This window comes from Nylanderia fulva, unplaced genomic scaffold (assembly GCF_048542155.1).
Source record: "Nylanderia fulva isolate GAGA-0341 unplaced genomic scaffold, ASM4854215v1 Scaffold4, whole genome shotgun sequence".
Classification (NCBI taxonomy): domain Eukaryota; kingdom Metazoa; phylum Arthropoda; class Insecta; order Hymenoptera; family Formicidae; genus Nylanderia; species Nylanderia fulva.
Window position 1 is genome coordinate 3832520 of NW_028190476.1, and position 26174 is coordinate 3858693.

The 26174-nt window shown below is 31.8% G+C and overlaps 1 protein-coding gene across 1 annotated transcript in view; it reads left to right on the plus strand.

The window, feature by feature from the left end:
* Positions 1–1619: 1619 nt before the first annotated feature.
* The window catches only part of LOC114936204 (uncharacterized), a 50059-nt gene continuing 25504 nt past the window's right edge, over positions 1620–26174 (plus strand). The window contains exon 1 of the mRNA XM_029309313.2: positions 1620–1954. The gene's annotated coding sequence lies outside the window, so the exon portion shown is untranslated. The remainder of the gene's footprint in view (positions 1955–26174) is intronic.

Here is a 26174-nt window from a genome sequence, read left to right on the forward strand (position 1 = left end):
TACGATAAATAAATTTTGCAATCGAAAATGATATCTAAAAAAAAGCACAGAATATTTTTATATGTATAATAAATTGCATATATATCAAGTGTCGACTTATCATTTTAAATTGAAAATGACTTAAAGAATTTAAATTAATTATAAAGAACATCACAGAACTTTTTGACTTTGTAAAATTTCGATCAAAATTTATTAACTGTCTTTGCTTATTATTGATATTGAAAAAAAGATACTTTTTTAAATTATATTTTAAAATATATAAATTATATATTCAAAATATTATTAAAAAATGTATTGATTATACATATAAACGTACACTAAAAAAATCATTAAATTAATAAATATTTTTTACTTCAGATCAATATTATTAATTTCAGATAAATAATTATTCGAATTCTCAATAAATTTTTTTCAGTGTACGAGTATTCGAGTATTATATATTTGTATATTAATATCATAGATTATAGATAATTTGATTCCGACCAAAGATCAATGTTGCAGGAGGCAAAGTTAAATTTATACGCAATACGTGATTTGCAAAACTTTTTAAGGACTAATATTTTAAGATTATCCTCCTATATTCGTGATCTATCTTAAAACTACGTTTATTCGTCGTAAGGGAATTTAATTCGTGCAATCTTGTTTCATCTTTTAAGAAATTCAACGATAAAATTAATAAAATGCTTTCCGCCGCACGTTTTGACATCTGACATTTATCGCACGGCTTGCATGTATATGCATATATATATATATGTATGTATGCGTATCTTCGACAGTAGTTGTAAATATAAATGCCGAGAAAATACTTCCTGGAACAATGGAAAAAAGAGGCGCTATCAGCGCAAGAAAGTACTAGTGATAGAAATTGACAGAACCCGGGAAAAAATTTTTATATATAACAGTATAAAATTATATAGAAATATATATAAAATTATATATATAATCAAGCAAAATTATATATGAAATATGTCCATATATAATTAGTGCTTTTTATATATAATTTTATAAATTTATATATATATATATAATAAATATTTCTTTATATATATATATAAATATATATGTTTCATATATAATTATATTGACATGATTGATATAAACTCTTATAATTTATACATTTTATATAAATATGTATAAAAATGAACATATTTCACATATAATTTTACGATTATATAATATGTATAAATATATTATACAAGTATTTCTATATAATTACATATAAAAAATGTTTTCCCTGGAAACGTCGGGCGAAAATGTCACGTGTTTAAAATACCGAGCAAAGAACTCCCGTCTTCATTCACGGTGGTTGATATTATTTTTCCCATCTTCATTCACGGGGGTTAGTAGACTTTTAATACACCGCGAAAAGGACGCGCAAAAATCTCTCGACGACTTCGTTTTTTTTTTTTTTTTTTATTTTTATTTTTAAAGAGTTCGCGCGATTAAACCCAGAGAAAAAAGTTCTCCCTTCGGAGCACTCCGGTGCTCTATGCGCCACCCGATATACATATATCGCGGCGCAGTTTCCTCTTCCCCTAGCGTAAAAAGGGAGGGTAGTTTCTCTCGCTCGTGGCGCCGCTCTTCAGCATTCGCCAGCAAGGGTGGCGGGCAAGCCTCGATTCCAGGCCTCGGTTAGTCGTGCGAGTGCGAGGTTCGCGCAAGCTCGCGTGCTCGTAGTCGTCGAGCTTTCCACTCGTGCTCGTTCGGTCGCCTCCCTCGAGGAAGAGACGAACGGAACCCTATCTCGGGAAGGTCGGACCGATTCGACTCGTCTTCCGAGAAAATTTCGAGGAAGATCTTGGGAAAAACGGGAGGATAAAAGAGCCACAAAGGACGACGATGACGGAGGACGAGCAGGACACCCAGTCGGGATTCGCGAGATAGTGGAGGACAATCCGGACGAATGATAGCGGCGAGCAGTCATCTCGGGGCGATTAGCAGCTTAATTGATCAGGTGCGGTATATTCTGCTGATTCCGCTGACTGCGCCGTCCGCCCACTTTTCACCCTCGCGAACATCCTCCCTCTCTTTCTCACTCTCCCTCTTGTGCTTCCTCTTCTACTTCGTCCGCTATTCCTGCCGCACACGCTCGTAACACTTGTACTGTCATGCGTCGCCTGATTAATGATGAAGACCAGGCTAATTAAGAAACCCCGGCACGTACAGCCGAGGTGACCTCGTCGAGATACATCGGTCATCGTCGTCCGGTTCATCATTGATCATAGCCTTGTATATTTTGGCTTTTAACGACGTTCTCGCCGGAATAATCCAGCTGTCGAGAATGACGTTATAAATAGACGTTCTATAGAAGTGAGAGTCGCACCCCCAGATAAGGTTTTCAGACGGAAAACTCGCGGGATTAATATTTATTTGCGGAGGTGCTCTTGAAAAATCACGGAAAAACCCTGAAATCATTTCCGACGATTCGTTCCAAGGTACGTCATTTTAATGACATCGTATTCGACATTTTGACGTTTAATGACGTCAGTTTGCTGCTTGGGATTGAAGCATTCAATATATATTTGACGGGTTATAATTAAATATGACTTAAATATGACCTGTGCGAGGAATACTCAACTTTCTACGTAATTTATCACTTTTATGATCGAGCCGTTTCGCGCGTGATCCTCTTCATCCAGGGTGTTTGCCGGTCAGGAAAATCTAGAAAACTGGGCATTGTCAGGGAAAAGTCAGGAAATTTTTTTCACATTATTCTACATTTGTTTCAATAATTTGAAATTTTTTGTTAAATAAATATAAACTTTTCCTTGACTTTCAGCACGCTAATTTTCCGTGTTGTTAAAAATCGATTCATCTACAGCGTGTTTGTTAATTTATATTTTCATCGTCGTATTATTTTATTTCAATGTGTTTAATAGAGATAAAAGTAAAAAAATTGATATAATATAAATAAAGAAGGTGGTTATTTGAATAGTTTATAGTGACATGTTTGTTTCGATTATCGTAATATAATACAGATTGCATAATTGATTTAAATTTTTGTCTCAACTTCCAAGCCTTTTCATTGTTGACAAAAATATCTCAAGGATTTCATGATTTAACATTTAATTGATTCATCATATATAGATATATGCAAATTATATATATTTGGAAAAAATAATATTAAAAAGTCAGGGAAAAAATTAATTTCTGGTCTTGGAAAATCTGAAAAAATTAGAGAATTTTTTTCATTGAGTCTGCCGGACACCCTGACTTTTTTTTACCTTCACACTAGTTTTATTTCCATCTCAGCGATCAATGAACTTGGAAGACGAACCGAAAGATAAGTATATACACACACAGAGGTCTCGCGAACTAGCCGAGTTTATGGCTCGTCCGATGTGGATTGGATCGATATTTATGGAAAAATGGAAAAAGTGTATGAAGATCTCGTTCGTGGTAACCAGAGCGTGTGTATACATATATTGACGTGGCTATATGATCAAATTCTTTTTTTTTTATGTTGTTTATTTTTTTAGATCTTCCTATATAACCTTTTGCCGCATCTCTTTCATCATATCTCCTCGTCGCTTTCAGCGAATCCTTCATACAGCGGCATTTCGATTTCAATAGCCCTATAGAGCGAAGCCCGGAGTTCCCTCCGTTATACAAATACGCGAGATAAGAGACGAGTGAGAGAGAGAGAATTTCAGGTTTTTATATTCCCTCAATTACTTCGTTCTCATAATTTCCGGGTAATTAATACGCGCCTTTTCGCGATGCTGACGAGCAGATTCCCTCGTACGAGATCCCAGACCGTGTCATATATTCCCTGGCATATTTCAAATTTTAAACTAAACTGAATACGTAATGCGAAAGCTTGTTCGAACTGCGGGAGGGTTATTTTAAAATGCGCGTTGCATTTATATGTAAATCGATCTCTTCCGAATCATTAATTCTTTAGTTTCTATATAAGTTGCTTACCGTCGTTTGCCGTGACCTGTGTACCCATAGATATCAGTTAAGGTTAATTGAGATTTCAACTGATATTCATTTCCCTTCTAATTGGAGCCTGTTAAACCCGCGGTTAATTCATGTTTATGGAAATAACTCCGCGAGGAGTTGGAAGGAAAATTAGATATAATATATAATACTACGGTGATATTTTATACAAAAATGAGTGATATACATTCGTAGAGAGGCAACATTATTCTTTTATAATGTGTCAAGGCTTGTTGCAAAAAGAGAAAATTAATGGAACACATGGAATGAAAAATAAGCTCGCGATTATTCGACTTACTATTTAAATTATAATGTCTGTCCCTTCTGAGAGGGATATAATGCAGGAGATAAAGAAGGAAGTATTTAGATTTCGATCTGTTAAGAATATAGTAATTGCTCCTGCTAGAACAGGTAAAGATAGAAGAAGAAGAATTGCGGTGATAAAAATTGATCAAACAAGAAGTGGAATTTTATCAATTGAAAAATTTTTATGATATATATTTAAAATTGTTGAGATAAAGTTAATTGCCCCTAAAATTGAAGATATACCAGCAATATGTAAAGAAAAAATAGCTAAGTCGACCGAGGGGCCATTATGAAAAATATTAGATGCTAATGGAGGATATACAGTTCAACCTGTTCCTACACCATTTATAATTTAGTTACATCAATATCCGGACTACGTATATAAGGCATAATTATTATTTTTTTAATATAAAACGCGTAATTAATATGATCATTTTATTAATTATATTAATATATATTATTTAAACAAATTTAATATATATTAAGAGGACACATAATTAAATTTATCTATATAATATAATTAATATAATAATAATAGTTTTATTAATATATTAATAGATATTATTAAAATAATTAATAATTTATATTATATTGATATAATAATTTTAACGTAATATATATATATATATATATATATTTAATACATTTACACGCGGAAAAAGAATTAGCCACCATAGCTGTCTTTATATTACAACCTGAAATTTAGTTATTATGCCTAAAGCGCTATAATAATTAATATTTTCAAGCTATAGTTTATCGGAGAATTTTATAGTTAAAAAGTATTAGCTATTATAGCTAAAATTTATATAGACATGATAATTAAATTTCAAGTGTAATATAGGAACACACAGTTAATTCATGTTGACTAATTTTTTTCCGTGCAGAAAATTTATATATACCTATATATATATATATATATATATACATATATATATATAGGTATATATAAATTTTCTGCACGGAAAAAAAATTAGTCAACATGAATTAACTGTTCCTATATTACACTTGAAATTTAATTATCATGTATATATATATATATATATAGAAATTAAAATTAAAATATGTAACTCTCGAACTCTCTTCACATAATTTTAAATTTACGTCCGAATAAGTGAACTTACGTATATACTCATTGTTTAATTCGTTGCCAATCACACACTCCATGCATGGACACGAGTACATTTCAAGGACATGGAGAATGTCAAGTCCCATCGCGAAATATCTAATTTCAACGCGCGGAACAATTATATCACAAAGGCGTGTTTTCGACATATATCCGTTAGATCTCAAATGCGAATCGGATTTATTGCACACAAAGCCGATTTTACAAAACCGCGTTTTTTTTCCCCTCCTATTTATTTCACACGCCCATCTCGAACACGCGTGTCCAGCGGATCGACGAGAGGAGCTGGAGGGTCGTTCGAGAACGCTTTACAATCTATACCCCCGTCACACATCATGAAGTGCTCTAACTCCGCTGTCGAGGCATGACCCAAATGATTTTAAAACTGAGAGAGAGAGAGAGAAAAAAAATATATTTGACGTTGAAATTCTCCCGCGTGTAAAGCGTATATGTTCCCTCAGATTCTCCGAAAAAATTAAATTAGAAAAACAGAGAAATTCATTCTTTTCCTTTTTCTGGTGGAATAAATTTCTTGGTTTTTAAAAGTTCAAAAATATGCAGAAGATATTAATAATAAGAGTTTTCGAAAAAAAATATCTTTTAAACGATCGCTTCCGAGAAGGAAATTTTTAATTGAAAATGTTATAATAGCCATCGTATAAAAATAGAAAAGATTCGATCTCTCTAATTTTTAGTAGCTTGAGCTTTTCTATCTACTTGTAAATTTTTAATTGCAAATTATAGATTGACCTATATATGCAGATTTTTTTCCATGTGATACAATCAAGGCCTTTATTTTATTTTATTTTATTTTAATATGAATTGTTTAACATTATTTTAACATTTTATGTTTTACAAAATTAATCTCGACGATTTGGAAGCTTTATTTACATTTTATTATGTTTACTTACACAGTTATACTCATTTATACATACTTATATTTAGCATATAAAACTGGTAATAAAAAAGAAATACAGTGACATATAGCCATGCATTACGTGTAATGAGCTCAATAATCATTCTGATGCGAAGGCCAAGTGTATTTTTTACATAGCCAATAACCATCGAGAGTTTATTCCTAGTTCATTGAACACACAAAATGGATTTCACGCGCGCAATTTTTATCCATATCAACAGAAACATGATAAAACGCTCAGGACAGAAAAATTTAATCAAGGAACTTGAAAATGTTCAAGTCCGTGACCGCTGCTTTTGAATTACTTTTTTTTTTTTTTTCTCTCTTTCTTTTAAAAAGACTCAACATCGAGAACGAGACTTACCTTACCTTGTATAATAATTTATTGCCAATAATCGCGCAACGAAATTTCATGAACAGCGAATTTCACTTTGCTACATATTTTGATGTGCAACGTACGCCGGATTTCGTATATGTGTGTCGCCTCTTTTCATATCTCTTTAATGTCATTTTGTTAGACGCAAATGTATGCTGCGCGTGTCGCTCCCATATCGCGCTAATTAATGAATGTAATCATTTGATGCGCCGACCAGAGAGAACGAAAGAGCAAGAACTAAAAGATGGAAATGATATTTAGCAACCGGAGCAGAGGATTGCGATATATAAAATTGCGACGCAAAGAGGCAGAAAATATGAAAAATATGTAAAATATAACGCTAAATTAAATGGAAAAAACTAAACGTTATAATATGTTTTTCTTGGCTCATTTTTATTGTTAATTTATTAAACGTTATATTTTTTTTTCATATCACAATATTTTTAATTTTGTAAAAAAAAAAACAATACTTTAGGTTTGCCCTTTCTGACAAATGAATAACTTATAAAGTTTAGCTCGTAACAAAAAGGAGCGATATTTCGTTTTTATATAAACGTAAAGTCGTGCTGCGATTTTGTTTGTAAATCGCGCAAATATATGTGATGCAGCTCTGATATCTAGTATATAATATTTTCCATTTTATTTTATATATCGATGAATGCGTGCTCTCATGAAAAAGTCAGTATTAGTAAAATTTCATCGGCTACAAATAGCTGCATAAAATTTCGCGATATACGCAAATAATATTCATCGAAATAATCATCGAGATCTCGCTCGCGAACGCTGTTTACAGCCAATCGTATTCTTTTACAACCAAACAGCTTTACGGCTCAGAGATCATTGAAAATAGATATCTGGTATAAGTCCCGTGCAATTCCGTCAGATTGCAGCATGCTTGTACGTACATATAAGCATCAGAATTACGGCGCACAATCCACTTCTCTCCCTTAGCGGAGTGGTTCCGTTTAAGGAAAAGTGCAGCTAGGTCATGCAACTGCAGCTACTGCTGAAAGGAATCCAATTTGATGCCGGCAGGTCGATATAAAAAATAAAAGTAATTAGAGAGTCAGCAAAAAGTCCAACTACACGCTTAATAAATAGAAAATATATAAAAAAATTATTATACATATATAGGGTGTATTTAAATCAATGCGAAATATTTTAGGAGATGATTCTTCGTCGAAAATTAAAGGAGGTTTCTTATATTAACATAAACTCTAAAAATAAAATTTAAAAAAATTAAATAGGGGTTGTTAGTTTCCTCATAACGATACAGGAAAATCAAGAAGATATTTAAATGTTTTTTTTGTTAGTGGAAAATATCCATCAAGTTTCATTTTTAAAATTTGTCTGAAATTTGAGAAAAAAAATAACTTATATAATAAATTTTTTTTCTATGCGCGTATTTTGTCTTTTTTATGTGCCTTGCTAAAAGCTTGCAAAAATGTCTCATACGTTCTTTCGAATCTTTATACTCGTGATATATTCGAAGGAAAGTATGAGAAATTTTCGCGAGGCTTTTATATCAAGGAGAAAAAAAAAGAGAAAAAAGACAAAATATGCGCATGGAAAATTGCGATTGAAATTGGAGGCGGAGGATAAATAAGACGACACGCGTGAAAAATGCGCGCATTTGCCAGGAGGTGTAAAACATGGATCACCTTTCTTTCTCCCCCGTTGCATACGTAATCCGGTCGCATTTGTGTGCATCATGCCCATCGATTCGAAAGTAGCATTCGCCGTCGGAAACGGTATCAAAACCCGGAGCGCAACGATATACGGACATTCCCCGATATCGCTGTCGATGACGCGACGGCGAACTCGAAATCGAGTATCGGAGGGAGGAAGGATGTTGTCGGCCTTTAAAAGCCACGTCGGACCCGCAGACCTGAAAACGCCCGCGTGACAGTCGCGGATTATTAAGCTCGCGCTGTCCGTATCAGTGATATCGGGCCGCATTAAACTTCAACGCCGGACATGTGTTTTCGCGCGTATGTGTGTGTCTGTCAACGTGACGGAATTATGCGGGACCGAAGAAAGACCGCTCTCCTACATCTCTACCCGCGCGTGATATACGAGGGTTGCTTCGGAAAGTAGTAGTAAATTAAATATGTTAAGTATGGGCAGGATTTTTTTTTTCAGAAAGGAGCATAATTTGATTTAAAAAAATTTTTTCCTCTTAATTTTTATGTGATTTTAATTTTTTTATATTTATTTTCTTATTTATATTTTAGATCAGTATATTAAATATGAAAATAAATTCTAGTTTAGTTGATTCAGTCGATTTCCAGTTGTTTATTCAAAAGGAGAGCAAATGCTAAATTTTTTGACTTATTCCAAGGTCTCTTCTTGCTTCTCCTGCGAACGCCCATGATTTTTAGATATATAATTTATTACTTGTTAGAGAGATACAAATTATATATTATTTTTCTGCGTAATTACCTTCCTTTTCAATATTGTTGCACCAATTTTCTTATTCCATGAACAAAGTTTGTTTTTTTATTGTGCCTTCAGCCAGAAATGCACTTCTTTGATCTTCCAGCATCTCTTATATAATACATCCCTGACTTTGCTTCTTCTGATAATCATGTGTTTGGATCCTTGAAGGACGTTTTGAGAGGAAGATTTAGAAATGATGACGAGATCAAAGAAACGCACTTCTGGCTGATGAAGGCACAACTAAAAACGTTTCTCTGATGGAATAAAGAAGTCGGTGCAACGATGTGAGAAGTGTATTGAAAAGAAGGGTGGTTATGCAGAAAAATCACATATCCAGGATGTCTAGCAGTCAGGGAAATCTGGAAAATCGAGCATTGTCGGGAAATTTTATAAATCTGAAATTGTTAGGGAAAAGTCAGGAAATTATTACTATTTATCTGCATTTTTTTCATTCTACATTTGTAGAATCTCAATAATTTGAAATTTTTTATTAAATAAATATAAATTTGTCCTTGACTCCCAGCACGCTAATTTTGTCTTGTTAAAAATCGATTCATCTACAGCGTATTTGTTATTTATATTTTCATCATCGTGTTATTTTATTTTAATGTGTTTGATAGAGACAAAACTAAAAAATTTGATATAATATAAATAAAAAGGGGATTATTTAAATAGTTTATAATGACGCGTTTATTTCGATATATTTGTATAACAATACAGATTGTATAATTAATTAAAATTTTTATTTTAACTTTTGAACCTCTTTTCATTATTGACAAAAATATCTCAAGGATTTCATGATTTAACATTTAATTGATTTATTATATAGATATATGCAAATTATAAATTTGGAAAAAATAATTCCAAAAAAGTCGGGGAAAAAAATTAATTTCTGGTTTTGGAAAATCTGAAAAAGTCAGGGAATTTTTTTCATTGAGTTTGCTGGACACGCCCTGATATCCTTTGTATCTCTAATGGAATTATACATATATCTCAAGGTACTTAATATGCTGTTATTTTTTGAAACACTCTCGTAAAAAAAGGAGTTATGGAAAGTAATAAACGCACCCTTTCTTTCTCTCTTTCTCTCTCGAGATCAGGTGTTTGCGACACAGATGCGCAAACTACGTAATCGGTCTCGAAAGCGGGAACCTTTCTACTTGAATTCTCCATATTGTTCTCTTTTCATATACGAGTATATATTTTCCAATAACTCTCTCGGGATTGTTTCACGTCATCATCGATCGCTTCATTTGTGTTATCGGCATAATTACTGGTTCTAGACTTTCGAAAGTATTCTCAAGTTGCAATTACGCTCGAGGATTAGCGTTAATATCAGTGTTCGCTGTTAGCTAAATAAAATTATATAAATGATTATCTAGAATCTAGGTGAAACTTTGGCGTCATTTTATCTTTATATAGATAATAAAAATATGTATTATCTATATCTGTGCATATCTTAGATGAAAAAAAGTATTATCTTTATTAAATTATCTAGAATAATTTTCAAATAATTTTGTGTAGAATAATAGCACATAAAAATACTTAAATAGTAGAACTTATATAAGCGATAAAAATTTATAAATAAAAATATGAATACATATATTTTTATATCCCTTTTATAATTTACATTTTTTTAAATAACTGTGTTTACATAAGCAGTGTTAAAAATTATTATCTAGAAAATTATCTAGATGAATCGCCATATAATTTTATCTTTTATCTAGATATATTTCAAACAAAATCATTTTTATTTTATCTAAGACAAATTTATATTTTTATCTCATCTTTATCCAGCTAATTTTTAAATCATTTAAGCATAACACCGGTTAACATTCGCATAACTTTTTTCTAATTTTTTTTTTAAATGTGCGTATCTCTCACTTTCTTCAGTATCAGAAATAATCGCTGAAACATATCGTTCAATAGTATCTCCGATCGCGAAACTTTAGTTGGCACACCAGTTAGGTTTAGTTAGCACTCACTTCTTTACTCTCGGTATTATGAGGAGTAATCACCTAATCCGTGGTTAATTAAATCTGACGGTCGGTTCCGACGACGCACTTAATACTTCCACTTTAGTTTTAATCCTTTAAAGTAATCGAGAAAAGTTAGACACCCGCGTTATATACACACGTACACCCACATACATATAGAAACACATAGAAATTCCAAATACGTTTATTTCTTAATAAACTCTCTCGAAGAATTATGTATAAAATTTTTAAATAAAATTAAAATAAAATATTTCTTTAAGCATTTTCTTGCTAAAGCGTGAAATTATTTTACGCATCTCGATAAATGCTCGGCCTACATATTTTTTCATGTCTTCTCTTAATAAAAAAAATCCGTGCGATTATAAATTAATAAATTAATTATGTGAAAGCCGAATTGAAAGTCGATGGGGAGGAGATGAAATCTAAAACTCGACGATGCACGCGAAAAAAAGGTAAGCGCGGTAGTAATGCATTGTAAAGGGAAAATCGCTTGAAAGATTTAGCTTTGAGATGCAAACCGATCGGTATTCAAATTTCACGGAGCAAAAAGCTTTTTCTCCTATCTCGATAGTTAATCCTACGATAAAGCTATACGAGAAAGAGAGGGCTCTTCTAAACTCGAACCGACGATTCGTATCGTCCTGTAAGAGAGACGGAGTATATGAAGTTTCTGGAATTCGCGTATACGTCACTTCTCTACCCACGCGAAATGATAGCTGTCGCATTATATAGACGCCCTTATACAGAGTTGCTGCAGCGACTGCAGAATGGCAAGAATGACTAGGGGACATTATCTCGTCGCTGCAGCCAATCCTCTCTCGACAGCCTCTCATGCGTCAAAACCTCTCTCTCTCGCTCTATCTATACGCGAATTCACTTAACGCGCGTGGTTTCGCCCGTAAATTACATGTGGTTTGCAGTTGTCATTCAGTTGTTATCGACCATTACCCTGTCACGCGAGTCGGTCTTCAAATTATCGGCTTTACCTCAGCCAGGCAATCGAAGCACATGCTTCGTTTCGTTCTTTAAATCGGCGCAAAATGATCTACGCTAAGGAAAATAATTATTATTATTAATATTTAATAAGAATTAATTAATATTTATTTCAATGCTGCTTTAGAGCTTTAATTCAGAGTGATCAGGGAAATCTGGAAAAGATTACCGGGTATTGTCGGGGAATTTTATAAATCTGGAATTGTCAGGGAAAAAGTCAGGGAATTTTACTATTTATCTGGATTTTTTCACATTATTCTATACATCTGTCTCAATAAATTGAAATTTTTTATTAAATAAATATAACTTTTTCTTGACTCCTATATAGTATGCTAATTTTCTGTATTAAAAATCGATACATATTTATAGCGTATTCGTTACTTAATTTATATTTTCATCGTCGTGTTATTTTATTTCAATGTATTTATTTTAAAATATATTATAACATTGCAGAGTGTTCCATGAATCATTGATTTACAGTAGATTCCTGATGTCATTTGGAAACGATTTTTTCTCAACGAAAATCGAGGCATCAATTTTTTAATTATAAGCGGAAAATAAAAGATTTTTCACAAATTAAGTCTTGTAGAAACAAAATATATTAACAAAATCACATTTTTTAGTTAATTTCAGGTAGAATTTACTTTAATAGAATTTTTTAAGGCTTAGTTACAAAGATATATGATGGCAAAAATTGGGAACATGTAAAAAATTATGACCTTGCTCGACATTTTTGCTGAGGAAAAATCGTCTCTAAATGACCTCAGAAATCTAACTGTATATCAGTGATTCGCTTGGGTACAGAACATCCTATATGTACATACATCCAAAATTTTATATAATTTAAGTTATTGTATATAATTAAATGTGATAAATATATATATATATATATAACATATACATATATTAATATAAAAATTTTATAAACATATAATATATAATAAATATAAATTATAATATATAATAATTATATAAAAATATTCAATGGCACGAAAGAAAAAAACTAAATTGTTAAACCTGGTTACTGTGTATCTTTTTATGAAAAGGCTCGCAGAATCACATTGGGCTGCCCTATAAATGTCCGCCGTTTGCTGAATCGGTTTTTTCCTCTACAATATTCGGTCCGGCGAGCAGTGGGCTATTTTTTCCTATTTTTACTAAATAAAAGAAGCGCTGTAAATTTTCATTTCCTGCCGGCGACGCGACGAACGGAACAAACCCTTCCAGATTGGAGAGCTAACCGCGGGCGACGCGACGGTCCTTTGTAAAGTTACAGGCCGCACGAGTACGACAAAGTGAATGGCCGGCCGAATAGCTCGACGAGCGTAAACGTCCGAGATTCTTTACGTACGCCTCCGGTCTGTCACGCAAAACCACATCGCGAACAATGCCGCGTCGTCGGGAGACCCCAGCAGAAAACCGCATCGACCAAAAGGTACATAACTTTATTATATATAAACGCTCGTTTTCCTAGTTCTCCTAGATATTTGTAACCGCGGCCTAAACAAGGACGGAATTGTATTATATTTCCTTGGGGCACGTGCCGATACTATTTTTCCTCGGCCCGAAATGAAACGCGATCGCGCTATTGTTACAAAGGGGAAAAAAATAGTAAAAAATAGAAAGAGAGAAAGAGAGTAAACAATATGGTAGGATAGACCGAATGTGACACATGTCACGTGGTTACACGTGGGTGCAGAGGTGTGGCGGAATTTTTTCGTTTTACTGCGTATTATACCTGACGCCATGGGTGCTGAAATTTTATTCGTTTGATTATATCAGGGTGTCCAGCAGACTCGATGAAAAAAATTCCCTGACTTTTTCAGATTTTCCAAGACCAGAAATTAATTTTTTTTCCCCGACTTTTTAGTACTATTTTTTCCAAATATATAATTTGCATATATTTATATAATAAATTAATTAAATGTTAAATCATAAAATCTTCGAGATATTTTTGTCAACAATGAAAAGGTTCAAAAGTTAAAAAAACAAAAATTTAAATCAATTATACAATCTGCGTTATGTACGATAATCGAGAAACATGTCACTATAAACTATTTCAATAATCACCTTTTATATTTATATCAAATTTTATATCAAATTTTTTTAGTTTTATCTCTATCAAACACATTGAAATAAAATAATACGACGATGAAAATATAAATTAATGAACACACTGTAGATGAATCGATTTTTAACAACACAGAAAAGTTTATATTTATTTAATAAAAAAATTTCAAATTATTGAAACAAATGTAGAATAATGTGAAAAATCCAGATAAATAGTAAAATTTCCTGACTTTTCCCTGACAATTCCAGATTTATAAAATTCCCTGACAATGCCCGGTTTTCCAGATTTCCCTGACCGCTAGACACGCTGCATATACATATATATATATATATAGGATAAATGTTATTTATTAGCGTATAAATAGCGAGTTGAGATTTTATGTGTTACGTGATACGTCGTGATCGATAATGCGAACGCGCGCCACCGGCAGGGGCGTTTTATCGCCTATATAAGGGTAGCAGACAGGGAAGACCTGCTCAGGTTGCCTCAGGATCCGAATTTATAAGATCTCAACTTTGATTCTCGAAAGATTGAATTGCAAAAGTCGAGTAGAGATACCGATGCTCGCGTATCGACGTACATCGCTCTCTTGTATTTACTTTATGGAACGGACTTCTCGTCTATATTTATACTGTATAATTTAGTCATATTTATAGACGTGAATCTCTCGAATTATATTTTGCTACTTCTTGTGATCGTGTTAAAAATCTTTGCTCTGATGAAAAACATCGGTTTTTGTCGCATCGGAGAATTATGTTAATTAATTAAAATATAATCAAGATATTTTATAACAAAAGCAATGAATTTTCAACATACGCATAATATGTCGTATCGGAGTAATAATTAGTTTAGCTACGCAGAGCATCAATATCTTTAAGCCTAAGCGACACGCCCTATCTGTGGCATGAATAGCCCCTTGATCGCGGATGTGATTATCGGCAGGTGATTATTATAGCTATATATATATAGATATAGCCAATTTCGAAGATTTCCCTATATGCTGGGGCAGATCTAGCACTTGGTAATTGCAGTTGAACCCTCTGTTCAATTTCGTCTGACATTTGACGTGTGCAAGCGCGCAAAGAACGTTCACCCATGTCAAGTCCTGACATTTTTCTCTTTGTGTACGCACAGGTATAATACTGCACCTATCAATCGCACATCTATAAAACAATTAAAGGAATTTATATATGAGATAAGAAATCAATTTTTATTTTTCTGTTGCGACGGTATTAAACTATACTATAATATTATACCATTTTCGAATAATTAGAATGATAGTGATATCATTAATAATAATTATTATTATTTTTATTTATTTTAATTTTTTTGTTATTTTTTATCATTATTATCATTAATGATACAATTATAATAATATGAGAGGAAAATTAAAATCAAAGATCCGGAAGAGTAGAATAAATAATGCGCATTAAAATTATTAAATATTTTTTGTTTACATAAAACGTGATGAACTGCTAGTTCCTGTCATTATAAATCCGAATAAATAATGTGTTCCATTCACGTTTCTCTCAAACTTTATAAGATAATAACTGAGAATGTAAAAGTGACGGTAAGTGCACATTTGACGGAAAAGTCGCCATTAGTTGTCAAACATCTTCCTAAGAAGCTGATTTGTTCGAACACATTTGAAAGAGAAACTATAAAGTTAGTCCTCTCCGATCATATCGGAACTGTCGTATCGTAAATACTTGAGCAACTGTGAAAACTATACATATATACAGTGTTTGTTGTTATCTAAATAAAATTACAACTAGATATAAAACTTCGGCGTCATCTTATCTTTATGTAGAAAATATGTATCATCTATATCTGCATCTTAGATGAAAAAAGTATTATCTGTATTAAATTATTAAAAATTTTCAGATAACTATGATTTAAAATCATAGTACATAAAAATACTTAAATAGTAGAACTTAAGCAGCAAGAGGTAAAAATTTATAAATAGAAATATGAATACATATATTTTATATCCCTCTTATAATTAACTGTGTTTACATAAGCAGTCTTAAAAATTATTATCTAGATGAATTCGTCATATAATTTTATCTTTTATCTAGATGTATTTGAAATACAATCATCTTCATTTTATTTAAGATAAATTTACATATTTTTATCTCATCTTTGTTTAGCTAATCTTAAAATCATCTAAGCATAACAGAGGCAAGAGCACAATCAGGGGGATTTTTGTCCTCGACGATACACAAAGGGAGGAAGGATACTTTGACGTATTTGAAACGTCTTAACGCGGCTTTGCGAACGAATAGGATTTTAGCGAGCTTCGCACGACAGACGGCTTATGGACAATATTGATTCAGAAGCTCGGATGTATACATTACATTTACATTCACATCTTTGTCGGACAAACGACCGCGAGACAAGATCGATGCGTGTACAGTAAGGAGCTTATAATGTCCGAAATTACTGTATTATAAATTCAAGATTAATTAATTTTCCTTTGCGAGAGAGATTAAAACGGATGATGATGGATGTAAAAAATGCAACGGATACATTCTACAAAATTCACAATCTTAACTTTCGTAATAAACGTTCGGAATTTAAAATTGATCTTCTCTTAACAAATCTAATTTATAACTCTCCAAAATTTTCGATATTATATACTTTTTTTTAAATACATCTATGAAGAGATAAAAATTTTGTCTAAAATTAATTTAAAAATTGCGTTTTGCGTATTATTTGTTGCCTCTTGAAAGATATAATTTGTTAAAAATTCTTTAACCTGGAATTTTTATTAATATCTTAACATCACCATTAAAAAAAATAAATTTCACATTCCTGAAAAAAATTCGCTATAAAAATCACATCGCAAATATATATAGTGAGTCGAACCTTAAATATTCTCGATCTGTATAAATATTTCAGTGGAATTCTATAAAAATGTCTCTTCTGCGTAATTTCACGTTCTCTTAGATATATATACATATTCTTAAGATTAAATTTAAGATCAACTAAGAAAAGAAAAAAACTTAAACTGCGAAACTTTTTTATTCCATAAGGTTATGAAATTTTTTAAAACGCTGCGATAAATTTTTCGCGCGAACGAAGAAATCCGCACTTCTTTATCTTTGATCCCTTCGCGTTATTAATATTTACATCACACAACATCCTTTTTGCGTTACATCTGACGCATCTTTTGCGATGAAATAATATTTGCATTTACATGCATGTCGCCAGTGTTTGCTGTTTTCTATATAAATAAAATTATATAGATGATCTCATCTAGATGAAATTTTAGCGAAATCTTATCTTTATATGGACAATAAAAATATGTATTATCTATAGCTGCATTTTAGATGAAAAAAAATTAAGTTTTATCATTACTAAATTATCTAGAATAATGTAAATCAGATAATTTGGTTTAAGATCATAGCAGATAAAAATACTTAAGCGCAGTAAACGATAAAAACATATAAATAAAAGGATGAATATATTTTTATATCTCTTACAATTTACATTTTTTTATAACTGTGTTTACATAAGCGAAAAATAATAATATCTAAAAGTTGTCTAGCTGAATTATTACATAATTTTATTTTTTATCTATAGATATATTTTAATATATCTAGATATATTGAAATATAATTCTATTTAAAACAAAATTATCTTCATCTTCTCTAAGATGAATTTATATATTTTTATCTCATCTTTATCTAATTAATTTTAAAATCATCCAAGCACAACACTGTCTCTCTGTGCACGTAACGTCATAAAATTAGGAAGAATTGCGTTTGCGCGTCGCGCACTACCCTGAAAAGTTTTCCGATAAAACCATCGCGTTCGCGTTGAAAAGGCCCACCCTCTTTTTCTCCCGCTCGATTTTCGGTAAATCGTTTTTCGTCTCGCGACCGGATACTACTTTTCGGTCTTTCGGGTCTTTTCCCGAGAGTCTTTTCGCGACAAACTCGAAGTGTTCCCAAATATTTCTGACGTTTGCGTACCTCTCGGTAATCTGCTTGCGATGCAAAGGGAAAAAGAGAAATGATTTCAATATTTTTTTTTAGATTTCATCCAACTACGACCTTCTATCGCAAATTAAACTGGAATAAAAAAGATTCGCGCTACACACATCTATATATATATATATATATATATATATATATATATATTAGATTGAAGCCAAACGTGATTCGAACTCTTCCATTCTGATGTGCGGAATGTAAAAAAGTTGAAACTGTTCGATGCGGAGCTAGTAAAATTAATTCAAAACTAGAACGGTGAATTTTTTTTATGGAATCGGAAATATGATTATCTCGCGTTCATGTTCCCCTTTGCCCTTTTGTGGGAGATTTAAACTGACCGAAATTTGAATCTTTCTGCCCCCGTGCTCTGCCTAGTTAACCATAGATGGTTCGTTCTCACCATGTAGGCGAGTGCTCTCCGATTTCGGGATGCATTTTAGCACGATACAATGCAGTAACGCTAAAATGCACTCGCTCGTAAATGGATTATGAATTATTTAATTTTAGAGAGAGACAGAGGGAAATAAAGGCGAGAGAGAAAGAGGAGCGCGCCTGTCTCTGATATAGGAGGAATCGAATAAATGAAAGTAAAATTGAATTTAGAATATATTAAAGAGCATGACGTATATCTTTTGCTTTTTTTTACATTTACGTATATCAAGTTATCGAAAAGTAGATATTCAAAGCGAAAATTTCATCGATTTAATATCGTTATTAGTTCTCCGATTACGATGAAAATGTGCAATGGAACGCGAATGGAATTTCAAAGGAATCAATAGATTTATTAATAATTTATGTTCAACTGACATTTGATCTCTCGTTGAGATCCCATGTAGAAGATCCAGAGTATTTTACTATGATGTGAGTATTTCACTGATCTTTACTTAAAATATTCACATTTGACTTCTGCACTTTACGTTTCACTTATTGTTATTATTAATTATGGCACTAAGATTTCTCTTTTGAAAAATCAATCACTATAATACTACTTTTTCTTACAATTAATAAAATCATTGCAATGCTACACTAATAACAAGTGTCGTGCTTAGATAATTTTTAAATTAGTTAGATAAAGATGAGATAAAAATATATAAATTTATTTTAGAAGATGAAAATGATTTTGTTTTAAACATATCCAGATGAAAGATAAAATTATGTTGCGATTTATCTAGATAACTTCCAGATAATATTATTTTTAAGACCGCTTTATATAAACGTAGTTATATAGAAAAAAATGTTAATTATAAAAGGGATATAAAAATATATCCATACTTTTATTTATAAATTTTTATCGCTTAAGTTGTATTATTTAAGTATTTTTATGCGCTACGATTCTAAACCAAATTATCTGAACATTATTTTAGATAATTTAGTAAAGATAACATTTTTTCATCTAAGATGCAGATATAGATAATACATATTTTTATTATCTATATAAAGATAAAATGACGTCATTTCATTTATATTATTTTATTTAGATAACAGCAAACACTGCTAATAAATGAAATTATTAATAACAGCTAATATGATAATAAATATCAGTTTCATAGAAGAGAGTACGAAATTTTGAAATCTCTTCCTCGCATTTTGCGTGGACATAATTCAGAGAATCGTATAGAGAAGCTTTTGCCATCAACCCTCCCGAATTGAGCTTTCTTTTGTCTCCGGCAGGAAACTTGAAATTGAATCTGTCGCGTTTAAGGACAAGTAACTTATCTCGCAGGAGCATGCAGTATAAGCTTTCACGGTATTATCTTTACACTTGCAATCAGTATTGTTGCGGGATGGAAGCCAGAGAGAACTTTGAAACAATAACGCGTGTCCAATGACAATTATCAAACGATTGAATAAAACGAAACTCCGTCAATATCGATGTGTACACGGTGCAGTCATTGTATTTTCACGGAACTAGGATGGTTGAGTTACAATATAACTGGAATTAGTCATTCTCGTTGGGATTTCTCGATGAGACCGAGCGAATAACAAAAAAAACAAAAAAAAAAGAAAAATGATACATCACGGTGATACAGAAACGAAAGTTGACGTGAAATATTGACAATCCGCATTTGTATGCGATAAATCACATCGTTTTTTTTCTCAAAATCTCAAACCTAGTGTAAATACATTCGCGATATATTATTTGTCAAAAAAATTATTTTTTTTTTTTTTTTTTTTTTTTTTTTTAAACCGTGCTCCAATTTTTAATATTTGTAGTTGCTGAGAAAAATTTTGTACTGGTATGAAATTCCAAAGGAGAAGCTATGTAATACAAATATTAAAAATTTACAAAAATTATAAAATGTAAAATTGCAATTTGACGCAGTTATGCAAAATTTTTATTCTGACATATTTCAAACACAATTTGCAATAAAAATCTCGAAATACGAAAAAATTGGTGGTTTTATATTGGTGGTTTCAAATTGGTTTTCATATTGTATAACTGCGTTTGCAATTATAATTAAAACTACAAACTTGCATTTATAAAATTAATAAAAATTACAAAATAAAATAACAGATACAAAAAATTGTAATTATAAAATTACATGTAAAACTTTATCGCAAAATTACGAGTTTGAATCAGCCCATAATAATAATTTTTCATGCGATGTTTGTCGCGATTTATGCAAATTATGAAAAATTGAATCCTCTTATTGTATCTTGGCGAACTCGTTCGCTGTTTACTTTGGAAATGGCAGCGGGTCATTCAACTGTAGAGTGCTCCACCTCAATTACTCTGCAAATCGCGGTGAACGGTACAAAGAGAATATAATCAATGTATAGCAATCATCTTTGTGCGAGCTTATTGTCCTATCGATTCGCTTAGAAATCCATTTAGGTAGGATAAACGCGGCGTTAGACAATGGCTCGCATTCAACAAGTAATGAAGCTAAACGATCAGTGGACCACCTAGTTACAAACCGAACCAACCGAGTTTAGCGATCTCGAGTGCTCATTCCAAGTGTAAAACTTTCATCGACAATCTAAGCACTACGTCGACAAGTTTCGCCGGCAAAAAAGAACATCGTTAACGAAATGACCCTCAACTATTCGATGACTTGCACAAAAAAGAAGAACGTCTCTCTTGTCTTTATGTTATATTTTCAACTTCAATTTTTGTAGGAGAAAAAGCATTCCAAGAATTGGAAGATTATTTAATTAAAGACGCAGCAAAGCTTCCAATTTTATTACACGAATATAATATGGATATATATTTATACACGAATATAGTTAAAAGATTATTTTACCTTTTATTTTAGTTTATGTTTTATTTATTTTTTGTTTTAAGTTTTTGATAATAATAATATAATATAATTCTGAAGTGGATAAAATGAAGAAAAAGAAGGAAGATAATTAAGTTAATAAAAAATTTCAATTTCTGTAATATATTTTCAAAACATAAAAAAATTAGAATATTCATAACTTCGAGATTTAACTGTAATTTTATTATTGCATATTTTGTCAGTAAAATGTAAAATTTTAATTGAAGGAATGGCGATAAAAATTCGCAAATTTTTATATACCACGTACATTTTCCATTTACATAAATTCTCTGAAATCCAACCGTGTAAATTTATACCAAGACATTTTTCTGCCGAGCAGAAGATTCCGGCAGTTCTGTACAGATATAATCGATTTCGGCGCTTCGTGTCTTATTTTCGTCCCCGATTTCAGTTCGCGAAGAGAAAGACTCCGCAGAAGTTTTCGCATCTTTATTCGTTATCTTTTTTTCTTCTCAACAAGCACGTTGAATGGAAGAGAGGGAAGTGCGCGAGAAAAACCGGATGTGATGGGAAAAAGAGAAATGTGGAGTGACTTATGAAAAAAAAATAAAGGAGACGAAAGAGAGAGATCCTGATAAAAACTAGCAAAGTAGGTCATGTAGGATCACAAAGTTGCCTCGTGTCCATTATTTCCGTCTCTCATTGACTCGCGTTATTTGCCGCTTCCGTTCAACTATGCGCGCAAAGATGACAAGGGAAAAGAAAAACAGGATGGACAAAGTGATGTATGGGATGATAGAAACGTTACATCGACATCGTTCGTCCATTACTGTTTAGCGTGATTCGATTTTATCCGAAAGATCAGACATTGTTGGACAGATTCTGAATTTAGTCGTTCTTCTCTTCTCTAGATGAGTATGAAGAAATTCAATTAATAAATGCTATATATATATATATCAATCATGTATAAATATAATTTTGCCTTTCCAATTTTATAATTTTCAATTAAGATACGTACGACTAAAAATAATTAGCGAGAACCTCATAAAAATGAATAATACTCAGAGAGAACGAATAACAATGAGAAAGAATGAGATAAAAAAAGATAAATATAAATGATCAAAGCATATAAAAATAATCGAGAACAAAGTTCTGCGCTGTTCGCGGATGTTGGGGAAAAACGAAATGTCATGAGAGAGAGAGTCATTCAACTCGACTGGCGCACTTGGCATATTTTTTCGCCTCCCTTCGAAAAAAATTCTCGCATTTTTTCCCCCCTTTTTTTTTTTCGTCTCTGAACACATCCCGTTTGTCGCGTGTTCATTGTGTTCGCGCGATTCAGCTGTCTATTTCGTCTTTGGAAAATACACTCTGGCGAAACTCATGAAACTGACAGCTGGCGGGGTGTGGCTTAATAAGTTTCGTCATTCATTCAGGCAGCCTAGCAGGACAACGCAAGGAAAATAAGAGAAAGAAGGGGTGCTCACCCTTAAGAAAGACGATGTGTCGGCCGAGGGGATGAAGGGTAAAGGACGAAGGAAGAATCTCCAATAGTCCAATACCCTCAGCTCGAGCTTAAAGCTCTTTGTCTCTCTCTCTCTCTCTTTCTCTCCGGATACCGGGATGCCAATAGCTAACGTGCCTCGAGGCTGTGTTCCTGCGTACCACGATAGGTCGGCATCAGGACAGACGTGGGTCTGTACCGGTACGTTGTACCAGGGTGCGACCGCGTTGCGCGTCGATATGTCACGTGTAAGCCACAATAACCAGAGAGCCGGGAATTTGCAAAACAAACTGTATATAAACTGCGAAGCGTGAGCTCGTTGCGTAAGAGCGATTCTCGCGCAGTTTTTGACATTCATATATATATATATATATGTGGTTATAAAAAAGATACAAAGATAGATGATGGCAAAAAGTGAGAACATGCAAAAATGATGACCTTAAATTCTTTATGTTTTTAAAATAATGATACAATACTTCCTTGAACCTTCTATTATAAAAAATAGATTAATAATTTTTTCATATATATTATTGTTTAAAGAAACTTATAATCTATTTTTTATATATTACCAGGAATCTGTCATTAAAATCTTTATCACGCTGTATATATATAATGACAGATTCCTGGTATCGTTTGGAGTATCTCATTTCCATAATATAGTTCTTTATGGTTTTTCATTTTGCGTATAAAATATATTTTTATATGTTGTTCAACCTATACTAGAAAGAATTTTAAAATCTATTTTTTGTATTTATTTGTATTATTCATATAAAAAGTAATATAAAAAAATAGATTATAAGTTTCTTTAAACAATAATATATATGAAAAAATTGTTAATCTATTTTTTATAATAGAAGGTTCAAGGAAGTATTGTGTCATTATTTTAAAAACATAAAGAATTTAAGGTCATCATTTTTGCATGTTCTCAATTTTTGCCATCATCTATCTTTGTATTTTTTTTATAACCACAAATCCTAAATTAAAATTTTCTATTAAAGTTAAATTAAAACTCTACCTGAAATTAATTGAAGTATGTGGTTTTGTTAATATTTTATCTAAGCCATAAGGCTTAGTTTACTAAAAAACTTTTATTTTCAATCGCTTGTAACTCGAAAATTATTGGTGTCTCGACATTTTCGTGGAAGAAAAATCGTCTTCAAATGATGCCAGGAATCTGTTATTAAAATCTGTATTGTGAGTTTAGGGGGTATCCCAAACTTATCGTATTATTCGTTAATAAGAGATTCCTGAGATGATTTGGAGACGATTTTTTCTCACCGAAAATGTCAAGGAATCAATAAATTTCGTCGAGTTATAAGTTATTAAAAATTAAGACTTTTTCAAACTAAACCTTGTAAAATTAAAATATTAACAAGACTACATTCTTTAATTAATTTCAGAATTTAATTTAATAGAATTTTAATTAAAGACTTAGTTACAAAGATACACTGTAAAAAAACATGTAAAATTACACAGTAAATAATGAAGATGTATAATTTAATTTTACACTTATTATTTATGTAATTTTACATATTTTTATGTAATATATTACATATTTTTTTACAATGAACATAGATACAAAAAAATTAGAAATATATAATAAATGATGACCTCTCTCGACATTTCAGAAATCTCCTATTAAGGGATAATATTATAAGTCTAGGACATCCTGTATATATTGGAATGTAATAAATGGAGTTATATATATATATATATATATATATATATATATATATGAAGAATACGAATGCGATATATATATATATACTATTATTTATTATTAGACGTGCAAATTCTTTATGACATGACGCCCCGACAATTGTGCGTATTTTTGATCGAACTCTGATTTTGATTCGGTGCACGCGTAAACGTTTGAATCGCGACGTAAATTACATAATGCACACGAGCGAGTCTATTCTCTGTGTACGTTACACGTGGAGAAATAATCTTGTTTCCAACGCGCTTCCTCCATTATTTCCCGATATTTCGCATCGCGGCCATCGATGGTTTCGTAAAACTGTCTGGAAGAAACTTCGGGAAGAAACCGTCTACTTTCGCAAACAGCATTTGCGAGAAGAATTCAACTCTTATTCAATTTAAACAGCATTAAGTAAGAGGAAAAAGATGTAATTGATGAGCCGATATTCGATACGTAATATTTGATAGGAGAATTTCGCAAGTCTCAGAGAGATAAATTTCCACGAAACACACACAAATACTTAGTTACTATTTATTTAGAGGAAAATTAATGGCCGATTGACCAATTACTTTTCTGCGCCACAACAAATCGAGATCACAAATATACGTTGTTAAATTTTAATGAAAATTTATATTAAATAAAAAATGAAAAAAAAAATTAAAGAAAAAATGTATGGTGCACTGAAAAAAAATTATTAAATCAATAAGTATCTATTTCAATATATCTATATATACATATATATACTACCTAATAAATCATCTATTTAAAGCAAATATATATTTATCTGTTTTGAAAAGAATTTTCTTACATTAAATAAATATTTTTCGCAGCAAATAAATATTATTACTTTCAAATAAATGATTTATTCGGCAGTATATTGAAATAAATATTTATTCGAATTCAATAAATTTTTTTCAGCGTGATAACATCTGCTAATGCTAAGTGAGTGTTTAAGATCTTCGAGTGTGTAATCTAACGAGAACGAATCAGATATTGCAATTAAGTTCATCGATCGGGTAATGACGAGATGCGGCGAGTCCGAAAATAGAACTATGTCAACGATCAATCGAATAGTCGCGTAGTCTACTCTTGCGCGAATTGTGCAACCATCGTATATTTTCGTAACAGCTGATCGATGCCGCGGTGAAATTCCTTTAATGATTATTTCGAATGTGTTGCACAAAATGAGCGAGTGTGTTCCCGGGAATTCGTCGGAGAGATATGGATTTTTTCTCTTTGACCTTGTAACGTGGTTCTTCGTCCTCAAGTATATGGTAACAGAGTAACGACGAGGTTGAGTGTTTGTGTAGCTAAATCGATAAGTGTTATAAACGCGCAAGTTTACATTTATAATCGTTATTTTTGTATATATGTATAGATGTGTGTTGCGAGAATTAAACCCAGCTTCTTTTCAATTCTGCGCTCTTTGACTTTAATCATTACTTTTGTTACATATTCATTATGGTTTAAATACACGCGCAAATAATACGTTCTTAAAATGAAAGGTTTTAATTAAGTCTCTTTTTAATTAACTAAATGATGAAATATGGATTTCAAGAGAGACGAGACGTTGCGACAACAGGACATTA